The following is a 23951-nucleotide window of genomic DNA, read 5'->3' on the forward strand; positions in this document are numbered from 1 at the left end:
ATTAGAATATTTTCTAAGATCAATCAAAAAATGGATTTGCTAAACAGAAAAGTTCAAGTTCTTTAAAGTATGTTCATTTGTGCACTCAATACTTGGTCGGCAGCACATATTACAGCAAATGACTTGCTCCTAGCACAAATTACAGCATCAGTGAAGTGTGGCCTGGAAGTGATCAGCCTGTGGCACTGCTGAGGCACTATTGAGCCTTCAGATCATCTGTATATTGTTGGATCGACTGTTTCTCATCTTTCTCTTGAAAATATCCCATAGATTCAGGTCAGGCATGTTGGCTGGCCAATAAAGCACAGTAATATCATGGTCAGCAAACCACTTGGAAGTGGTTTTTGCACTGTGGGCAGGTGCTAAAGTCCTGCTGGAAAAGGAAATCAGCATCTCCATAAAGCTTGTCAGCAGATGGAAGCATAAAGTGCTCCAAAATCTCCTGGAAGATGGCTGCATTGACTTTGCACTTGATAAAACACAATGGACCAACACCAGCAGACATCACGGCCCCCCCAAATCATTATTGACTTCAGAAACTTCACACTAGACTTCAAGCAGCTTGGATTCTGTGCCTCTCCAGTCTTCCTTCAGACTCGGGGACCATGATTTCAACATGAAATGCAAAATTTACTTTTATCTGAAAAGAGGACTTTCGACCACTGTTCACTGTCCAGTTCTTTTTCTCCTTAGCCCAGGTAAGATGCTTCTGACATTGTTTCTGTTTCAGAAGTGGCTTGGTAGTCCTTTTCCTGAAGATGTCTGAGTGTGGTGACTCTTGATGCGCTGACTCCGGCTTCATTCTACTCATTGTGAAGCTCTCCCAAGTGTTTGAATCGGCTTTACTTGACAGTATTCTCAAGCTTGCGGTCATCCCTGTTGCTTGTGCACCTTTGCCTACCCAATTTCTTCCTTCCAGTCAACTTTGCATTTAATATGCTTTGATATTTCACTCTGTAAACAGCCACCCCATTCAGTAATGACCTTCTGTGACTTATTCTCTTTGTGGAGGGTGTCAATGATTGTCTCCTGGACCATTGCCAATTCAGCAGTCTTCCCCATTAGTGTGGTTTCAAAGAACAAGAGATACCCGGAATTTATACTGTAGGGATGGTCATTTAATGAAACTCAAATGTAAATATTCTAATATTTTGAGATACTGGATTTTGGACTTTCATTAGCTGTACGCTCTAATCAACAAATTTAAAAAAAAAAAAAACTTTTGAAATGTTTTACTTTACATGTAGGGAATCTAGAATATATGAAAGTTTCATTTTTTAAAATAAATTACAATAAAAAAATGAACTTTTTCATGATATTCTAATTATATGACCAGCACCTGTATAACATATACATCAAATAAACTTTGCAAGTAGTTTCACTGTTTTGTTGTGAAAGATTTGAGTATGATTGGTTTATCATTACATGAGCATGATTTGTTTATATAATATTTGCTTTATGGGTTATTACCGAATTTGTGTAAACATGGCTGAAAATGGATGCTCCGGAGTTCTTTTTTTTTTTTTTTTTTTTTTAATAAATAAAAACATAATAAAGTACCATATCATGAATGAAATCTTCATGGTCTGTATAAAATGATAAAATGCTGAGATTTGCAAAGCATATTTCATCAAAAAGCTATTTAGCTTCATTATAACAGAACAGAATCGGCAATCTCTGACTCTCAAACAAATGTTTAAGTTGAATTAAGTTTATTGTGTGCTGTTGTAGTTCAGTAAAAGGGTCATTCTCAGTTATCTGTTGTTTTAACAATTTAAAGTGAACAAACTTTACATAATTCATTTCAGACTGCGTGTAACAAAGTCAAAAGTCAACAAAAGTAGCCTATAATATAAAGGTAAAATTTCAGTCCAACTAACCAAAACAATTCCCTCAAAATCAGATATCACTCTGTTATTAATAACAATCTAGATAAATGAACTAGATCTGCTATAGTTTATAAGAGTTTATTACCTGAAGAATGGATGTCCAGTCTTTCTGGATGTGTAAATCTCTGTGCTGTGTTTTGTAGACTGACTTCACAGCTGTCAACTTCATCTGCTACACTCACATAAAACAGAAAATATGCAAATATTAAATTATATAAGTCTCAGATTAATAGATGAATAATTTGAATTTGTTCACAAAGGCACATTTTACACAACATTTCGATTTTTGCCCCTTATCTTCACTGTAGACAATGGCATGATTGTTTTGATGTAATCTTGTTTTTGAAAGAATAAAAATACCATTAGCACAGCAAAACAGCACATACTACATAAAACAAGGTGTATTATTATATTGTGCATTAGACATGAGAGTGAAATTTGAATAAATTGTCATATGATGAATAAAAGCTCAGAAGGTTAAGACGATTTTGCAACCTTCGATATGGAAAAGGTGAGACTTCATTTATTATTATTGTTTTATTGGATAAAATGGCAGACTGGTCACAACACAAATAATATAAACATAAATAAACTTAATGTGTAAAGAAATTAAAAGTAGGGTCAAAAAAGTAAGTTTGTGTTCAAATTCCGAGCCACTTTACAGTATAAATCAGACACAGAAGCCACATGTGAACTATTCCGTATATATGAACCGTATATATAAATGTATTTGCAGATGAATCGCATTGACAAGAGAGAATGTATTTTACTCCAAAATCAATTTTGATATCAGTTATCTATAACTAAAATGAAGTAAAACAGAAAATATATATCTTTAGTTATTTAAAGCTGCAATCCGTAAGTTCTGCCTCTTTGTCGCCATCTCTGTTCGAAACATGCAATTGCAGTTATGTGCGGTTGTGCATCGGCACGGCTCCTCAGCGCGGATGAATCTAATGTTTTGAGGAGAATGTGTGGCTGTCAGTCACCGCACCGGTGGATACTGTACTTCCAAATCACAGATTAGTCTTGGAAGTATGACCAAAATAAGAATTTTCACCAGAGAATCTCATCTGAACAAGTAAGTAACATCTGCCACTTTTGTTCTGACCAACTGAGAAAAAAAAAAAGCATTACAATAAATCACGCTGCTAATGGTGATTAAATCTAACGATCGCTTAGCTCATATCACATCAAACCATGAAAATTATTATTATTGTTATACTTTGTCCTCAAATTGTTAATGTTAACAACAGTGTTGGGCACGTTACTTTAAAAAAATAAATTAGTTATAGTTACTAGTTACTTCTCACAAATAGTAACTGAGTTAGTAACCGAGTTACATCATTATAAAAGTAACTATTGCGTTACTTTAAAAAAAAAAATCAAATATTTCAAATAACTTGGATGTCCCATTATTAAATATGTTGAATGAAATTGACACTAAATAGAAAAAAATTATTATTATAAATAATTGTACACTAATATACACTATTTTAATGTTGCTGTGGGACAATGTGAGAGACACCTATCAAATTCAATATATTATTGTAAATATTATCATTAGTGCAAAAATAAATGGTGGTCTAGAACTTTTAATATTTATTGCACAGACCACAACTGGCCAACAAATAAGTCTAAAAATGAATTATGCTTGATCCGACTCGACACATGATCCGCTCTTCCTCACGACATGAAATTTCTCTGTACTGTACATGATGGTATTAAAGAAAACTTATTTAGTGTCATATTTATGTTTAAAGAGGCCTATTATAATGTTTTTTTATTATTATTATTATTTAATCTATTTGATTATGAAAAGAGAACAGTATAAGATACGCAATATATCGGGAGACATGGAGTGGGTTGGACATTCTTTTGACCACTTCATTAAGTTTTGTGTCTTGTAGAAAGCCTTTCTTTGAAGTGAATTTCGTTTTGTCTTAATTTTAATCAATGTTTCATCAACCAATTGCCTGGATTTAATAAATAAGAAGCAAATAGCCTATAGCAGACAATATAATCATGACATGGAGGCGCTGGCGCGATCACTTGCCCGTGAACTGGAGCACGTCTTATAGGCTAAATTAACCGATATTAAACAATTAAAATGTCTCGTTGCTGTTTTTGTCACATTCATAATCATTACTTTTGCCGGTTCTTTATGGCAGGCTTTATGCGTGCGCTTGAGTACTATAGCCTATATTACATAAACGCTCATTATTATGGTTTATTCTCTCCAGTATTTAAGAAATTAAATTAATATAAATGTGATCAGTCAAATTGCTTAAATGAACAACTACGAGTCGACTAGAAAAAAACTTATTTCACATAGGCCTATTTTCGACTCATCAGTGGAAAGATTGAAAAAGAAGAAAAGGAACAAGAGGAGGAGTAAGCTAAGCAAGAGAAAAAAAGGACAAAACATGCTACTTTCTGTCAAGACTTTAGAATTTGAAATGAAAAGTTAATTTAAAAAAAAAAAAAAAAAAAATGAATAAAGGAATAAGAAGTGTTGTAAACCAGTTTTGAATTAAGTTGTTTTTCAAATAAAGGTTTCGGAGTCAGTGATATCAGATTGTGTGTTTTTTATTGTACTTACCCACATGGAACAAGAGGGTAACAAGCACCACTTTAATTTACAGCCCACAATGTCATACTTACCCTGTAACTACATGAAACAAGAATGTATTTCCCCAGTATTAACATAATTGCAATACTTGTAGTTTTACTTGCCTTGAAACAACTTAATCAGTGCACTTTTGCAAAAAAACTAATTACTGTGTAAATGCACTGATATGTAGCCTACACCGTAATTTTAAAAAGCCTTTATATATTTGAACACTATTATTACAAAAAGGTGTGCAGTGTATGTTCTCGCTAAATTGCTCCCGAACGCAAGATTGTTGTCTATCATAATAGTATAAGTACCCCTTAGTTCTAAAATACTTAGAGTATAAATAATTTATTATTTTCCTTGTTGTTACCCCTTTATTCCCAAGACTTTACATATTGTTCCCCTATACTTACACGTACTTACTTTATAGGTACACTATAATTATCGGACGTTACACTGTAAATACGTTGTAATTACGCAGTACTTTCTGGGCTGTAACCTAAAGAGTTACCTTTTTTTTATTTATTTTTTATTTTGAATGTGTTTTACAAGATAAAATAACAGAACTTAGTCAAATATTACAATTGCTGATGCTATGAGCAACAGAGATAAGACAGTTTTCCAGTGCGGTGCAGAAAAAGAACAGGTGGAACAAAACCAGCCAGCACATAACAGACCACAGCAGGATCCCAAAGAAGCAACATATTGTGTTTCATCAAAATGTCAAAGAATCCAGCCAAAATAGGTGGGACATATATGATAACCATGTTTACAGTAGTTATTAGAATGAAATAAAATGCTCTTCTCTTTGCACGGTTCGCTTCCTTTCTCGCTCTTCGTCACTCTCCTGGTCCGGACTGTTTGAGAGCTCTGAGAACAGTCACAAGACAAAACAACTGGATGGAGAGGAAGATGAGGAACTGCAATGAGAAGAACCAGGCATATATCATGATAGATAGCATTAATATAATCATGCAGCCCAAACAGGATCCGAGAGTGATTATCCAGGCTGCAGAGGAGCAGATCACTATATCTGAGAGGTCTGAACTTCAGAAAGGTTACAGGATGAACCACTGCCAGGTAACGCTCAACACAGATCAGACACTGAAACAGAGGACGACCAGTGATGGAGAGTCCTTCCAAAAAATATGATAATGTTAAAAAACTTGAAAAATTAACTGACAGTACAGAGATCAAACCAGTTAGAAAGCTGGCAATCTCACAAACAGACAGATTGAGGTTGAAGAACTCTGATGCAACTCCACTTCCTGTTCCTGTGATGATGAGCCAGATGATATAGGAGTGTATAGGAACACCAAACAGGAAATTGATGCTGTACAAAAAGATATCCAGACTTTCCTAGTGATGCAAAGGACTCAGTTGTGGAGTTTGTAGATGTTTCAGATGTGGTGAAGTTCATTGTAGAGTTATTCATCTCCTCTGCTTTTGTATTCTCAGTTCAGCCCCTCACAAAATAAATATTTCTATGGAAAAGATTTTAAAACATTTAAAAATTTTCAAATTTGCAATACATTCCAGCATGTAATCCACATTTGCAATTCCAAATAACAGAAGCACTCCAATATTAAATGACTTGAGAATATTAAATTATTGTATATCAATATCATGGTTTACATTCACAGCCTTTTTTTTTTTTTTTTTTTTTGAAAGTAAGAATTTAATTAAAAGTTCATCACCTGAAGAGTGAATGTCCAGTCTCTCTGTACTGTGTAGACTGACTTCACAGCTGCCATAAGATAATATGTACATGACTCCAAATACTACATGTCACAATAAACATAAGATATGCAAATATTAAAAAGTAAAAAGTAGTTCTAAATGACAGATAATGTTGTGTGTAACTGTAAATATGAAGAGAAAAATTTACAACAGGCTATGAGAAATTCAAGAAAACTGTACTTTATTTAGAATGTTGAATAAATTACCATTTTGATAATGATTTCATGTGGTGTAATAAATAGAATAAAATCAAGAAAGAAAAGTTTGACCACATTAAGGTATTATGTTTCAATTTCTTTTTTAAGACAAAGCACTAAGCGTACTAAACATGAATGGGACAATTTATTTCAACCCTAATTTCATAGATTTATATGAATGCATAAGAAAAACTTTATATCTCAGATAATAATACCTTTCCAGCATGTCAACAGGTGACCATGTGATTTATCAGCTGACTCTCAACTTCAGTATTGAGGCTGAAAAAAGTATTGTTATAATATTTTATTTTTACAGGCTAAAACATAATCAGTCTGCCAAAACTCTCTTTATAAATCCAAAGACTTTCACAGGTGGAACATTTTGCTATATGTAAATGTTTGCTATGTAAATGTTCAGTATGTCAGTGAATACACTGACAAAGCTTTTGATTTATTTATTTATTTATTTAATATTAGCGCTTTGTATGTAAATAAAATAGAAAAAGTATTTTTAAGTGTAAGTCATTGACAATCTCGCAAAATACACAGAGCATGTTCTGGAATAAACTCTGATATAAAGAAATAATATAAATTTCACTTAAAATTAAAAGTAATGACAACTTACAAAGTTTCCATCTATAAATAAAAATTATGAAATAGAAAAATAAGGATAAGTAATTTGTGATTTATCACAATTACAGGTTTTATGGGGAACATACACAGGAGAGTTTTCCAGCGCATTGCAGATAAAGAACAGGCTGAACAAAACCACCCAGAATAAAACAAATAATGCCAACAGATAAAGGTTCATCACAACTGAGTGTGAGTATGTAAAAGAATCCTGAAAGAGTAAATGGCATGTATACAATAGCCATGCTCACAGTTGTTATTAGAATTAGATAAAACGCTCTTCTCTTCATGTGGTTTTCCTCCTCTCTCTCTCTCCCTCTCTCTCCTGGTCCTGACTGTTTCAGAGCTCTGAGAACAGCCACACAGCAGAACAACTGAATGAAGAAGATGACGAGGAACTGAATCGAGTTAATGCATGCATAAAAATAAACGTTAAGTAAGAGTAAAATAAACATGCAGCACAAACAGGAGCCAAAACTAATTATCCAGACCACAGTGCAGCAGATCACTCTATATCTGAGAGGTTTGTACTTCAGAAAGTGTACAGGATGAACCACTGCCAGGTAACGCTCAACACACATCAGACAATGAAACAGAGGACGACCAGTGACGGCAAATCCTAATAAAAACTGTCCTAAGTTTGTTAGATTTGAAAGCCAAGGAAAATAAGAAAGTACAGCGAACAAAGAGTTCAGACTGTTAACAATCTCACAAACAGACAGATTGAGGTTGAAGAATCCTGATGCGACTCCACTTCCTGTTCCTGTGATGATGAGCCATATAACATAGGAGTGTGTAGGAAGACCAAACAGGAAATTGATGCTGTGTACACCATGTTTTACATTGGCCAGTAGCCCACTGCACTGAGGTGTGGAGTTTGTAGAAACAGCAGACGTGAAGTTCACTGTGAAGTTATTCATCTTCTCTCTGTCTGTCTTCTCTGCCCAGAAGATCACCAAACAATTTAATATTGCAAGATCTATAGGGACAAAAAAGGCAGTGTTATGTAAAATGAACCATTTGGTTTAGGAGACCAACCAGTTGAGGAGAACAGATGTTGGTTATTATATGGGGATGCAGGGGTTCAGATAATCTTTGAGACAGTTTTGAAAATTAGACCTGTAAACTTTTTTTGTTGTAAAGGTCTTCTTACGAGAATTTGTCTCAACCAAACAGTACAAACAACCAGAAGCAGTTTAAAATGCAGTGAAGAAGCTGTTTGACATTTTACACAAGAGGACAACAAGACTAAAAGGCCTCCATGACACCATTTCTAAATTAGTTTCACAAATTAGTATTGTTCATACTGTTCAAATGAAACTTAATAGTCTTAGCGGAGTTAAGCGTTTGTATTAGACTATATAGACGTTGGCTGAAACACACAGAGAATTTGACTTCAAATGAGAATGAAATGAAGGAAATCTCTTCGTGTTTTCGGGCAGTTCCAGACCGACCATGTGAAATTTACATTTACATTTAACACGAAGAGATTTCCTTCATTTCATTCTCATTTGAATTCAAATTCTCTGTGTTTCAGCCAACGTCTATATAGTCTAATACAAATGCTTAACTCCGCTCTGAACTAAACATGAAAAATAGACTAGACTGAGCATGCAACATTTCTTTGACACTGCAACGTCTCTGTCTCTGCAGTGTCTTTTTTATAAACGTGAATTCAACATATGACAACTAGCAATACACTCAAAATGTAAAAAAAAATAATAATAAAAATTACTGCAAAATATGGTTATTTTAATTCAGCCAAGAGGTCACGCCATAACATATTAATCTTCTGCTGTTCACACATCTTCACTTGATGCAAATTCACAGATTTCACCAAACTTGAACTTTGGAATGCAGCAAAATGTGAAAATTTTCGCATTAGCTTGCATATGCGGTGTGACATTCACATGCGTACAAATGGAAGTCAATGGAATGAAAAGGGTAGTGTGACCGCCCCTTTAATTACATTCAACCAAAAAATAAATCTCTTCCTATACCACTCCTCCTATACCAAACATCACATAATTTAGACTAAGTGAATCAAAATGAAAACAAGTCAACGAAAGTAAATTTTGATTTTCAATACATTTCTGTCCAAGTAAAAACAACACAAACAAATATTGAGATTCTATTAAAATATCAACCTTTACATTTATATAGAAAATCTGAGTTAAACGCTTATCACCTGAAGAGTGGATGTCCAGTCTCTCTGGATGTATATAAATCTCTGTACTGTGTTTTGTAGACTGACTTCACAGCTGTCACAGAATATATGACTTCATCTGCATAAAATATGCAAATATATAAAATAAACAAATATAAGGTTTAAAAGACAGTATCTGACTAAAGTGAACAGGTTTGAACTGACTGCCACTTACTGACACCAATTATTCATCAAGACACATTTCCATACAACATTTAACTTACTGACACCTATTTTCCAACAACAGGTTTATTGTGATGTAATCTTATTTCTGAAAGAGTAGAAACAGTATGGGGTTCTTCTCAATACTCAATACTCCTCATTTCCTCCATCCTCCAGCCTATGACCCAGAAACCGGTCCAAGCTGAAGGACATCTGAATTCTCTGATTGCACTGCAAGCACAAGAGGAACGAGGAGTGAGGAAGCTTCCAGAGGAGCTAAGAGTGAGGGTGCACAGGTATATTCTATGCGGAAACGAAAACCTTATGCATGTATATATTCTCCTCCGCCTTCACATCTGTCACAAAAATTTTAACTTATGTTTTACCTCTGTTAAAAGTTTTAAAGGGCACCTATTATGCAAAATCCACTTTTACATGGTGTTTGGCAGTGTGTGAACACAACCACCCTACAATGATAAAAATCCACCCACTCACAGTAAATTCCCCAGTGTTAAAATAACACTGTTCTGACATTAAACCAGACTGACTTTATTTCTGCCATTTGTCTACAATTCTTTTTGAGAATTAACAGAGGTTTAGATGTTGCTTATTTACTGAAAATGTTTGGTCATCATAATGGTAATCAGTGTTTCCTTTAGTTAGGCAGTTTGACTTGGATTTTTATTTCAGTTTGTGGTTTTTGTAACAGTGTTTACCAAAACACAAAAAAAAGACAATCAAGTGATTTCACTTGCATTACCAAAAAGAAAAGTGATTAATTAATCTCATCATTGACCAAAAGTGGCTGTTTGTTGTTAATATATTTTCTTGCCACAGATCAGACATTCTGAATTTTGAGTTCCACACAGACATCAAGAATCAGCATATGTATCTCAACAATGGTCTCATACTTCATGCTGCAATGTAGGCTGGGTGCCACGAGTTTTATACTATGGCAGCTCCCAACATACATTATGACACGAGGCATGTCACCATTGTTGAGATTCATATGTTGTTTCTTGATGTTGGTGTGTCTGAATGATGCATATTTAAAAAAAAAAAAAAAAAAAAAAAGAATGAATGAATGAAAAGGTGGGGCATTCAGACACACACATCAAAAATCAGCCTATGAATCTCAACAGTGGTGACATGCTTCATGGCGCAATGGATGCTGGGAGCCACAGTAGTGTAAAACTCATGACTCCCATCATGTATTGCAGCATGCAGCATGTCACCTTTGTTGAGATTCATATGTTAATTCTTGATGTTTGTGGGTGTGTCTATTTTCTTTTATTCTTTTCTTGATATGTTTAGAAATCAAAATTCAGAATGTCTGATCTGTGGCAAAAAAGTATTGATGGTAAAAACTAATAGTAAGACTAATAACAAGTAACCACTTTCAGTCAGTGACGACATTAATCAATTACTTTTTTTATGATGATGAAAGATATATCACTTGATCGTCTTTGTTTCTGGCTTTCTTTGCAACAAATTACATGTTTTTGTAAACACTGTTATAAAGACCACAAACCGACATAAGAAATCAAGTCAAACTGCCCAACTAAAGGAAACACTGAGCACAATAACGGTGACCAAATATTTTCAATAAAACATCAACATCTAAACCTCTGTTAATTCTCAAAAAGAACTGTAGATAAATGACATAAGTCAGTCTGGTTTGTAATAGGAGAGATTTAATGTCTTTTCAGTTGATTTCATCTAAGGCTGTGGCTGGAAGTTTTTCTTCAGTGATTGTGCTCGTTATCATCAGGTGTCTTCAATAATCGAACAATCATCACTCAATTAATCACTTAAGTATCTAATTAACTCTAACACTGCTTTGGTGTTATCTTTAACACTCTGCTGGTGGTTCCCATATGAACACCGAACTGTGTTAATTTTACACTGCAGAATTTACTGTTCTTCTTTTTTTCTAAAGCAGTCTCATTAGACATGCCATTTTGATTCTCTGAGCAGTGTGACGTCACAGTGCTCAGGCTGCATTACTATAGTTCCTGCTTTCAGCGAGTTCACGCTTGAGCAGCAATGTCGCTCAACAATGTCTTGTAAGCAATCATGGTGTTCTGTTTTTGGATGTAAGACTGAACATAAGACTCTTTATTTTCTCCCAGCATCTCAGCCACTGAGGATGCAGTGGATTAGTTTTATTTTTGAAGATAATGCACCCCAAAATCAACCTAAATTAATTTATGTCTGAGTTTATATCATTTCACTTCAGACTACTTTGTGAATGAGTGGCAATGCAAGGCAGGCTTTGCTAAAGAGTTGGTACTCAAGGATGGATCTGTACCAACTGTTCGTGATCCTCCAGAAAAAGTAAGTGTCACACTGTTTATTTTTTATGACTTTTGAGCAAATTGCCATTTCAATCGATGTGTCTGTTAGCCAGTTCCACAACAAATGTGGCTAAAGCTATTGTTGTCTTAGAGACCATATATGTGTCATCTAATTTAAACCTTGTTTATATACTTTATAACCACGTTTGTAAAGCGCAGTGTAAAAGGTTATTGTCTTGAAAAACTGTGTTCGTTTTCTGTGAAGACAATATATTAAAAACGCTATGTTTTTTTTTTTTTTTTTTTTTTGCAACTAACCATTCAGAAACGTCCAGATGCATTCTAAAAGCTGTAACTTCTTCCTGAGTCTCTCCATCAGTGTCCGACTCCAGTTTGAACAATGTAAGACTGAACACAGTTACTGACAATCGTCATTTTGGCAGCGTGAGATTCTCCAGCTTTGTTGTTGTTGAGCAACTGAAGCGTGAGCTGTTAAAGCTCCGCCCTCTTCTGGAAAGGGGGCTTGGAGCAGCAGCTCATTTGCATTTAATGGGACACACACAAAAACAGTGTGTTTCTGCTCATACCCAAATAGGGGCAAACTGACAAGCTATAATAAATGATCTGTGGGGTATTTTGAGCTGAAACTTCACAGACACATTCTGGGGACACCAGAGACTTATATTACATATTGTGAAAAGGGGCATAATAGATTCCCTTTAAATATCTCATATATGTCAACAGGGCATCTTGCTTTCTACTGACTAAAAGTAACTTTGCAACTACATGTCAACTTATTCTACTAACCCTTACCCTTTATTCTTCTAACCTTAACCCTACCCATTACGCAACGTTACGTGTAGTCAAGAGAATGTCGAAAGGGAACCATCAAAATGAAGTGTAACCCCAAACTTTAACAACATAAAGGCAGATCCCTTGAGTGCAGCTGATGACACTTGAGTGACCAAGAATATTCCAATGTACAAATAAGATTCCCTTCGATTCCCCCGTCCTCCTTTTCTTTCCTTGCATCCTTTCCTCACATCCTAAGGAGGGTGGAGCTGAGATGCGAGGAAATGAAGCAAGGAAAGAAAACAAGGATGCACAAATAAGAAATGAAAAGCACACTAGCTATGGCTACGTCTGAAATCGCATACTCTCTTGAGTAGGTACGTATTTTGAATAAGTAATTACTACACGACTGCTAAAAAGGTAAGTTCTATATATTATGAATGTGTGTAGTATGAATGTAATCTGGAAATACTACATTCACCATGTTGCCCTTGTCACGTGACCTACCAGCGTCAGTTGCATCACCGCCATTCACAGATCCTCTCCAGTGGCCTCATGGGATAGTAAAATGTCCATCATATGCACACTTCAGAATCTCGCCAGATACTATGAATTCGGACATACTTTTTTTGTCACATAATGTTTTTCGCCTACCCAGCCAGCACAGCTATGTGGGGCCCAAATGGGTGTCACCTGGGCTGTCTAACTGGGGCCCAGCCGGTTTTGTCCACAGTTTCCATGGAGGCCCCACATGGGTTAGCCCAGATGAAATGAACACTGCTCAGTGTGCACACTACAGGCTGTTAAATGTAACACAGAAACATGCTGGAATTAATGAGATAATTAGGTGATAATGAGCAGAATCACCGAAGGACAGAGGAACAACAAGAACTACGACTTCAGCCACAGCCTTCGATGAAATCAACTGAAGATAAAAGACATTAAATCTCTCAAGATCTGATTAAACATCTCCACAAACAGCATTACCGGCTTCACTTATTACTAACCAGATTGACTTTATTTCTGACATACATCCACAAAAGTTGTTATTGAGAAATACCAGAGGTTTAGATGTTGATGATTGAACGACTGAGCTTTAAAATTACAACAAAACAGTTGATTAAATCAGGCCAAAATAATAAATCTGAAAAACACAATGTACACTAAACACTTTAAAACACCAGCAAGATTTATTCACACACAGACATCAAGAATCAGCGTATGAATCTCAACAATGGTGACATGCTTCATGCCGCAATGCATTCTGGGTGCTTCATGCGAAACTCATCCATGGCTCCCAGAACGCATTGCGGCATGAAGCATGTCACCATTGTTGAGATTGGTACGCTGATTCTTGATGTCTGTGTGTAAGTAAATCTTACAGAGTGTTTAAAGTGTTTAGTGAACAATGTGTTTCTCAAATTTTCTGATTAAAACAATTTTATTGTTGTAATTCCAGAAGTGATCCAGCCCAAAGTTAATCACATTTTGCTCATAATCCATTAAATGATGATTTCACATTGTCTCTTGAGTTTCTTGCCATAACACACAGTTAGAGCAGCCAGAGAAACATTAACACTAAAACAGTCAAGAGTAAAACTGCCTAACTGAAGTAAGCACTGACCTTGATCATGGTGACATCAAACCAAACTTATTTTCAACAAATCATCAACATCTAAACCTCTGGTAATTCTCAATAACAACTTTTGTAGATGTATGTCAGAAATAAATTCAATCTGGTTAGTAATAAGTGAAGCTGGTAATGCTGTTTGTGGAGATATTTAATCGGATCTTGAGAGATTTAATGTCTTTTCTCTTAAGTTGATTTCATCGAAGGCTGTGGCTGAAGTCGTAGTTCTTGTTGTTCCTCTGTCCTTTGGTGATTCTGCTCGTTATCACCTAATTATCTCATTAACTCCAGCATGTTTCTGTGTTACATTTAACAGCCTGTAGTGTGCACACTGAGCAGTGTTCATTTCATCTGGGCTAACCCATGTGGGGCCTCCATGGAAACTGTGGACAAAACCGGCTGGGTCCCAGTTAGACAGCCCAGGTGACACCCATCTGGGCCCCACATAGCTTGGCTGGGAACTGGATGAAGGAGAAGAGTATGTACTAAATTGAAAAGCAGCATACATAAATATAAAATTTACATGAGACTATAGTAAACATGCAGAACAAACAGGATCCAAGAGTAATTATCCAGGCCACAGTGCAGCAGATCACTTGTGCACAGATCAGGTTTGAACTTTAGAAAGGTTACAGGATGAACCACAGCCTTCTAACATTCAACACAGATCAGACACTGAAACAGAGGATGACCAGTGATGCCTAGTCCTAATATAAAATATAGTAATGTCGTGAAACTTGAAAACCAATAATCAATTACATGGACCAAAATGTTCAGACAGTTTGCAATTTCACAAACAGAGAGATTGAGGTTGAAGAACTCTGATGCAACTCCACTTCCTGTTCCTGTCATGATGAGTCATAAAACATAAGAGTGTGTAGGAAGACCAAAGAGGAAATTGAAGCTGTGCAGACAAAAATCCAAAATTTTCATTAGCCCAATGGACTGAGTTGTGGAGAATGTAGATACTTTAAGTGTGGTAAAGTTCATTGTACAGTTATTCATCTCTATTGGGAAAAAGTAAAATGAGAATAGGCTACATGAACCTAAATTTGCATGCAGAGTTTTGTATTTTCAGGGAAACATAATATAAAAAATAATTTGTGTATTAACTTAAAGTCTCATGGAAATAGAGAGCACATAAATTATTTACTGGGTCCCAGAAGGATTACATGAATGTTTAATAGAAACAAATGCACATTATAAAATAAAATATTTTGAATGATATCTTCATAGTCTGCATAAAAATGCTAAGATTTGCAGAGCATCTGATTTTATCAAAAGCCATTTATCTGCTGTCCCATTTTAACAGAACAGAACAGAACAGCTAAAATGGGCCACATTCATTTCAAGCACAACTTTTAAGACATAAACAATGTTAAAACGCTCAAAATGATACTCATCTGTCATTTGTCTCACACACAGTCTTCACATAATTCAGACTGGATGAAACGTTGTCAAAATTGCCAAATTTGAAATACATTCTATTATGTACTTCCATAAGCCCCAATTTAAATCCAAATTACCAAAACATTAAAAAAAACTTTCGGTAACACTTTATTTTAGGGTCTTTTAACTAGTTGCTTATTAGCATGCATATTAATAGAATATTGGCTATTTATTAGTACTTATTAAGCACATATTAATGCCTTATTCTGCATGACCTTATTCTACATTCTTAATCCTACCCAATACCTAAACTTAACAACTACCTTACTAACTATTAATAAGCAGTAAATTAGGAGTTTATCGAGGGAAAAGTCTTAGTTAATAGTTTATATGTGTTCCCTATGCTTAAGTGTTACCAAACTTTCATATAGAAGATTTCATGTTTTTAAGAGGAATTAGTCACCTGAAGAATGAATGTCCAGTCTCTCTGGATGTGTATAAATCTCTGTGCTGTGTTTTGTAGACTGACTTCACAGCTGTTACAGAATATCACAGTTGTTAGAATATGTGTGCATGATTTCATCAGCTACACACCATATAAAACATTAGAAATGCAGGTATATAATGTAAATAAAGTTAAGGTTTAAAAAAGTTCATATATCAAACTAAACATGTGAACTGACATTCATTAATTACACATTTCTAAGAAGCAGAATTAGTATTAATATTATAAACAGTATTTATTTATTTATTTTTTTTATTATTATTATACTAGCAATAGATGTGAGAGTTACATTTCAAGTAAATCTTGAGGATGTCAAAATTGAATGCAGCAATTTGTGGAAAAGTCAAACCTCAATATTGGAATAATGACAATAATGACACCTTGTCATTGAAGAAGCATTTTATTGGATAAACAATCTTTAGCAAACACTTATAATAACCATATTTGATAATCACATTCAGAATAAACTTAAACTTCATGGGGAAAAGAATAATCAGGACAATCAAGACAGATTGTGGCTGTCTACCTCTCTAAATAAACAATGAATGACAGAAAGTCACACTAACATGTTCTGAGCCGCTTTACACTGTGAAGACAGTACAGAAGCCATGTGTGAAGCTTCTTCACTTGTACTAACATGTTTAATTTCTAAAAACTAAACAGTTGAATGTTTTACAGGAGAGTTTTCCAACCCGGTTCAGATAAAGTAAAGGCTGAACAAAACCAGCGAGTAGATAACAAAAAAACCCAAAAGTAAAAGGTTCCTGAAAATACAGATTAGTCAGAATGTAATACAATCCTGAGATAGCAGGTGGCATATACATAATAGTCATGCTCACAGTAGTTATTAGAATGAGATAAAACGCTATTCTCTTTATGTGGTTTTCCTCCTTTCTCTCTCTCCCTCTCTCTCCTGGTCCTGACTGCTTCAGAGCTCTGAGAACAGCCACAAGACAAAACAACTGGATGGAGAGGAAGAGTATGAACTGAATAGAGTAGAAGCATACATAATAATAAAAATTACACCAAACTATAGTAAACATGCAGCACATACAGGATCCAAGAGTGAATATCCAGGCCACAGTGCAGCAGATCATTCTACATCTGAGAGGTTTGTACTTCAGAAAGGTTACAGGATGAACCACTGCCAGGTAACGCTCAACACACATCAGACAATAAAACAGAGGACGACCAGTGGCGGTGAGTCCTAACATAAAATATCTCAACGTCTTGAGACTTAAAAACCAACGCTCAAGTACATGGACCAAAATGTTCAGACAGCTGGTAATCTCACAAACAGACAGATTGAGGTTGAAGATCTCTGATGCAACTCCACTTCTTGTTCCTGTGATGATGAGCCATATAACATAGGAGTGTGTAGGAAGACCAAACAGGAAATTAAAGCTGTGCAGACAAAAATCCAAAATTTTCATTGGCCCAATGGACTGAGCTGTGGAGAATGTAGATGTTTCAGGTGTGGTGAAGTCCACTGTACAATTATTCATCTCTTCCTTCTTTCTCTACTCAAAATCTCACAGAAAATGCGTTCTATGGAGAAAAAAAAACTAAATGTTAACATATACATGAGCCTACATTTGTACACGGAGTTTACAGCTTGCCGGCTGACAGTGCGCGTTGCCATGGCAACCCAGCGCGTTGTTCTGCACTCTAGATGCGTGGTCGAGACTCGAGTGCCTCAAATGAGGTGGAGTCCCCTCACCTATTCCCCAGTCTAGTTTCTCTTTCTGAATCAGAAAAGTACTACTTTTGGTGAATAAGCCAGGGTGACCAGAGGATCACAGTGGGACAATACCCGCCGAGCCAATCTCCGTGGGCCCCCCACTACTCTAATGCATCGCAAACATGTTGTGACTGTGTTCATGGGTGGTTTATGTTTGGTAACAACATGGCCACGTCGGCGCTCAGCGCCGTGTGTCGTTCAGTTAGACGGCCACGTTCACTGTCCCACATGGCTGGTAGCTTCTGGGTGGATTGCTGGTCCTTCTCACGGGGGACCTAGCGTCTTAGTCAGGGCTCCAGCAGAGGATCAGATGTCGACTACTACATTGGAGAGAGGGTTGTTGGGGTCTGGACATGAAGATGAGGCTGAGCGTCTCACGGTTGTGATGTGCTCATGCTGAATCAGATTCAGAGTTAACGACCATGCTTTCCCGGGCCCCTGGGGGCGTGGTGTGATGTGTACTCGCCTTGCCCCGCCCCCTGTCTTTAGCCCGGACGTGCATGAAAAACTTGGCAGTTTGGAAGCCTTTTTTGGTGCCAAATATGGAACACCAAAAGGGTCATAATCTGCATTAAAAGTTTTTTCTCTCACTACCCTCTGTGGTGGGGTGGCAATGCTACGGGCACACCACCTCTGCCCTGCATGGGTCTTGGCCCCCGGCAAGTCTGTGGAAGGCCAAAGCGCTCATTGCATATGGGTAGTTCTGAGTCGGGGTTGAGCTACGCATGATGTAAGTCATAGCACAGGCCCCTGGCCAGACAATGTCCACCATGGTGGTCCGGAAACACCCCTGGCTAGCCTTGCAGAGGTGTGTCGTCGTCAAAGTGCGCTTTCTCGATGCTCTCATCTCAAAAGCTGGCCTAAAATCCAGCCCGCTCAGCCCGCAACCAAGCCAGTTGGCTAGCAAGAAACGGTCCTGGAGAAACGGGTGACCTGGAGCTGAGGTAAACAGTTCTTCGGGAGACAATGCCCACATCGCTCCCTCCCCGGAGGAGGGCCGGGTGGAGAATTTTGGTTTGTTCTGCCGCTGGCTCTCCGGAGTCCAGCGGTACCCACGCACGCCAAATGCACGCCTGTGGTGCATTTGGTCCAGCTGGCTCGGTGTCTGGAAGCCTGGCTAGCGCTTTCCAGCCCGTCCCGCTGGCTCATTCATACCATCAGACTCGGCTATGCAATTCAGTTCGCCCGGCATCCCCCGGTGTTCAGGGGTGTCCATTACACTCATGTGTCCCTGGACAATGCACCTGTTCTCCGGGCGGAGATTGCTGTCCTCCTGGTGAAGGATGAAGTCGAGCCGGTCCCTCCAGCCGATATGGAGTCAGGGTTCTCCAGCCCCTACTTCATTGTACCCAAGAAGGGCGGTGGGCTACGGCCAATCCTGGATCTGCGTGTCCTGAATCAGTCCCTTCACAGGCTGCCGTTCAAGATGCTTACGCAGAAACGCATTTTTGAATGCATCCGTCCCCAGGATTGGTTTGCAGCGATCGACCTGAAGGACGCGTACTTTCATGTCTCGATTCTGCCTCGTCACAGACCCTTTCTATGGTTTGCGTTCGAGGGTTGGGCATATCAGTACAAAGTCCTGCCATTCGGGCTGGCCCTGTCGCCCTGCATCTTTATGAAGGTTGCGGAGGCGGCCATTGTTCCGCTCAAGGAACAGGGCGTTCGCATTCTCATCCTGGCCAGCTCACGGGAGCAGTTGGGCGAACACAGGGACATGGTGTTAGCTCACCTCAGCCGGTTGGGTCTTCGGATCAACTGGGACAAGAGCAAACTCTCCCCCGGGCAGAGGATCTCTTATCTCGGTATGGAACTGGATTCGGTCGCCCGGACAGCGCGCCTCACTAAGGAGCACGTCCAGTCAGTGTTGAACTGCCTGAGTACGCTCAAGCGCAGGACAGCGGCCCCACTGAAACACTTTCAGAGGCTCCTGGGGCATATGGCATCCACAACCGCAGTCACGGCGCTCAGATTGCTTCATATGAGACCGCTTCAACACTGGCTCCGCGGCCGGGTCCCGAGATGGGCGTGGAAGCGCGGTACGTTCCATGTCCCCATGACACCAAACTGCCGTCGCACCCTCACCAAGTAGTCGGACCCTTCGTTCCTGCGGGCTGGAGTTCCCCTCGAACAAGTGTCCAGGCATGCTGTGGTCCACACAGATGCCTCTGCCACGGGGCGGGGGGCCACGTACAACGGGCATGCAGCATCGGGTCTGTAGACGGGGCCTCAACTGCAGTGGCATATCAATTGCCTCGAGTTGCTAGCAGTACGTCTTGCACTGGGTCGCTTCCAGGAGCTGTTGACAGACAAGCACGTACTGGTCCGCTCGGACAGCACTGCGGCCGTTGCATACATCAACCATCAGGGTGGTCTACGCTCCCGCCATATGTCGCAATTCGCCCACCATCTCTGTTATGGAGTCAGAAGCATCTGAGGTCGCTTCGTGCTATTCATGTCCCAGGCGTGCTCAACCGTGCAGCTGACGAGCTCTCACTGCAGCCTCTGCTTCCGGGCGAATGGAGACTCCATCCCCAGGTGGTCCAGCTGATCTGGCAGCGCTTCAGTGAGATAGATCTGTTCGCCTCCCCGGAGACTGCCCACTGCCAGTGGTTCTATTCCCTGACCGGTGGCACGCTCGGCACGGATGCCCTGGCACTTAGCTGGCCCCGGGGCCTACGCAAGTATGCGTTTCCCCCAGTGAGCCTTCTCGCACAGCTCCTGTGCAAAGTCAGGGAGAACGAGGAGCAGGTCTTGTTAGTGGCTCCATACTGGCCCACTCGGACCTGGTTCTCGGACCTCACGCTCCTCGCAACAGCACCTCCCTGGCCCATTCCTCTGAGGAAGGACCTCCTGACTCAGAGACGGGGCACCCTCTGGCACCCGCGTCCCGACCTGTGGGAACTCTTCAGGACCTCAGATCAGCTCTTTGTCTGTTACGGAGGCCAGCAGAAGGGAAAGGCTGTCTCCAAGCAGAGGATGGCCCACTGGATAGTGGATGCCATCGCCCTGGCATATGAATCCCAGGGCGTGCCTTGCCCGCTCGGGTTGAGAGCCCCCTCTCGGGTTGAGAGTGGCCTCTTCCTGGGCGCTGGCGCACGGCGCCTCGCTGACAGATATCTGTAGAGCTGCGGGCTGGGCGACACCTAACACGTTCGCTAGATTCTATAGCCTTCGTGTAGAACTGGTATCTTCCCGTGTACTCGCTTCCAGCAGCCAGTAGACGCGAAGAGCCTGTTCTAGTGTCAGCTTGCAATGCCACTCCCGCCCCCTGGGCCGGATACGTGCATCCTTTTACTCCAGTCGAGTTCCCCGCTTGGCGAACCCTGTCGAGTTCCTCCGCCTGCTCGGACATTGCGGAGTGCCTGATGCCAGGCCAAACCTCCGTCACCGACGTTGACGTTTGGCTGGGTTCCACATGTCGTGACCCCTCCACGTGAGTGGTCCCATGTGTGTATTTGTCCACGGTCAACTCCCTACGGCGAGCCCGTGTCTTTCCCTTAGCAGAGCCAGCTCTGCTGTCACCTGTCAGATGAGTCTCCCCCTACCCAGGTGGAGCCATCCCAGGGACTCCATATGCGTACTGCCCTCGGCCAGTTCATATGTGTACTCTCCACGTAAATTCCTCCCCTACGGGTGGGTAGTGATCTCTGCAGCGTCCCCCATGGGTTTGCTTCCCCAGTGTAGTCTAGTTTACTTAGTGGGTATGTCGGAACAGCAGTAGACTCTCTCGGCGTAAGCTCGCCCCTTCCCCGTCCCACTGGTGTGCCGGGTGGCTAGAGCTTGCGCTGGGCACTGGAAGGGGTTCATAACTGTGGCGCTTTATTTGGGATCCCAATTCGTCGGTCACTACTGATGTGACCGACTGAAAGAGAACGTCTCGGTTACGTATGTAACCCTCATTCCCTGAAGGAGGGAACGGAGACGTACGTCCCGTCGCCACAGTTTCTGTACCCTTGCTGCAGTGCAGACTAGGTGCAGACTCCTCAGTGAAAAACAGAGTGCGATGGCATCTGCTTCCTATTTATACCACCTGGCGGAGGCGGTGCGCATTATGCAAATATCGCACGCCAATTCCATTGGCTTGTTTTAGTTCACTCGAAGCTGATAGGGCTCTCTGGCAATATCTCAATTCGTTGGTCACTACTGACGTACGTCTCCGTTCCCTCCTTCAGGGAACGAGGGTTGCATACGTAACCGAGACGATTTGCAGAGCATCTGATTTTTATCAAAAGCCTATTACCCGCTGTCCCATTTTAACAGAACAGAACTAATGGGCCACATACCTTTCAAGCACAACGTTTAAGATTTAAACAATGTAAAAAAGCTCAAAATGATACTCCTCTGTCATTTGTCTCACACAGATTGCTCAAAATGAGATTAATGGAGTTTAATGCAGTATAGCAGACAGGGCAATCGCAGGAACTATTATAGTCAGTTATAGTATTATACTATTATAGTTTATCATTTTTAAACTAAAAACTTCACATAACTTAGACTGCATGAAATGTAGTTACAAATGCCAAATTTGAAATACATTCTATTATATACTTCTTAAATCCAAGTTATCAAAATGCAGAAATAAAAAGACCTTAAATTCAAATATTCAATTAATAATTTTAGAGTACTTTCCCTATGTTTAAACAAAAAATGTAATGTGTTTTAAGAGGAGTTTAGTACCTGAAGAGTGAATGTCCAGTCTCTCTGAATGCATATAAATATCTGAGCTGTGTTTTGAATAGTCACAAGAATATGTGTGTATGATTTCATGTTTCACGTCACATAAAACATGGCATATTCAAATATATAAAGAAAAATAAGTAAGGTTCAAAAAGGCAGTCATATATCTGACTTTATCATTTGACTGGACTGACACTGACTGACTTGAATTTAAAATTGTTCATCATTCCCACACAGCATTTAACCAATTCATATCTTTAGTATAAGCATGACAACAACAGTATATGGAAATGGTAACACAGGGTCAATGATTAAGTATTTTATTTGATAAACAAATGACAGACAGTGTAAGCAGAACAATCAAAAGTACAACTTTGTTTGTGATGTGATCTCTTTAAATAAACAGTGAAAGACACTAACTTTCTAACATGTTGAACAGAATGCACTAATAATAATAAAAATAGAATCATTGATATTTAATATTATTCTTCATCAGCTAAAATAGAATCAGTCTTACAGTGAAGAAGAAATTATTATCTGAACAGGGAATGTTTAGTTTTCCAGCCCGGTTCAGATAAAGAACAGGCTGAACAAAACCAGCTAAAATAAAACAATATAATCCAACATCAAAAATTTCCTGAATATAATCTTGTGTCAGAATGAAAAACAAACCAGAGATAATAAATGGCACATAGATAAAACCCATGCTCACAATAGTTATAAGAATGAGATAAAATGCTCTTCTCTTCATGTGGTTTTCCTCCTGTCTCTCTCTCCTTCTCTCTCCTGGTCCTGACTGCTTCAGAGCTCTGAGAACAGCCACAAGACAAAACATCTGGATGGAGAAGAAGAGGAAGAACTGCAGTGAGTAGAACCATGTATATATATATATATATATATATATATATATATATATATATATATATATAGGGGGGAGAGTGGGGCAAGATGAGCCAGTGGGTAAGTTGACCCACCCCCTGTACCCCCTTTATTGTCGTGTGACCATATATTTTAGAACCACCGATCATTTCTGCCAGACTGTGAAAAGGAGAAGCACATGGGAGGAGTGGAAGTCGCTTATTTACTTAAAAAATTTAACATAACAGATGTAATGGCTGTTTCATCAAAGCAAATTTGTCCAGGTATAAAACTATTTATGATGCATATTGGTGATTTAGCAACGTATAAAACCATGCAAGTCATTTAGCTAAATATTATTCTGAATTGGTAAGCTACCTAGCTTTTCCTAAAATGGCAGCTATGGGGCAAAGTGAGCCAAATGCTGTGGGGTAAATTGAGCCAGTGTTTTAACTTACCCCACCATAAGGCATTGAATTTAAGTTAAATCTGAAGTATAAACTGGTGTCATTTCAATGTAATATTACGCAACTGGTTTTTTATACCTCCCAGAGAACTACTAAGGACTACTATATACAGGTACATAATTAACATGAATGATGCCATAATGAATACTTA

General features: G+C 39.0%; 1 pseudogene; it reads right to left on the reverse strand.

The window, feature by feature from the left end:
- Nucleotides 1-5099: 5099 nt before the first annotated feature.
- LOC127504302 (somatostatin receptor type 2-like) lies at nucleotides 5100-6308 on the reverse strand (annotated as a pseudogene).
- Nucleotides 6309-23951: the final 17643 nt, after the last annotated feature.

Source organism: Ctenopharyngodon idella, chromosome 21 (assembly GCF_019924925.1).
Source record: "Ctenopharyngodon idella isolate HZGC_01 chromosome 21, HZGC01, whole genome shotgun sequence".
NCBI lineage: Eukaryota > Metazoa > Chordata > Actinopteri > Cypriniformes > Xenocyprididae > Ctenopharyngodon > Ctenopharyngodon idella.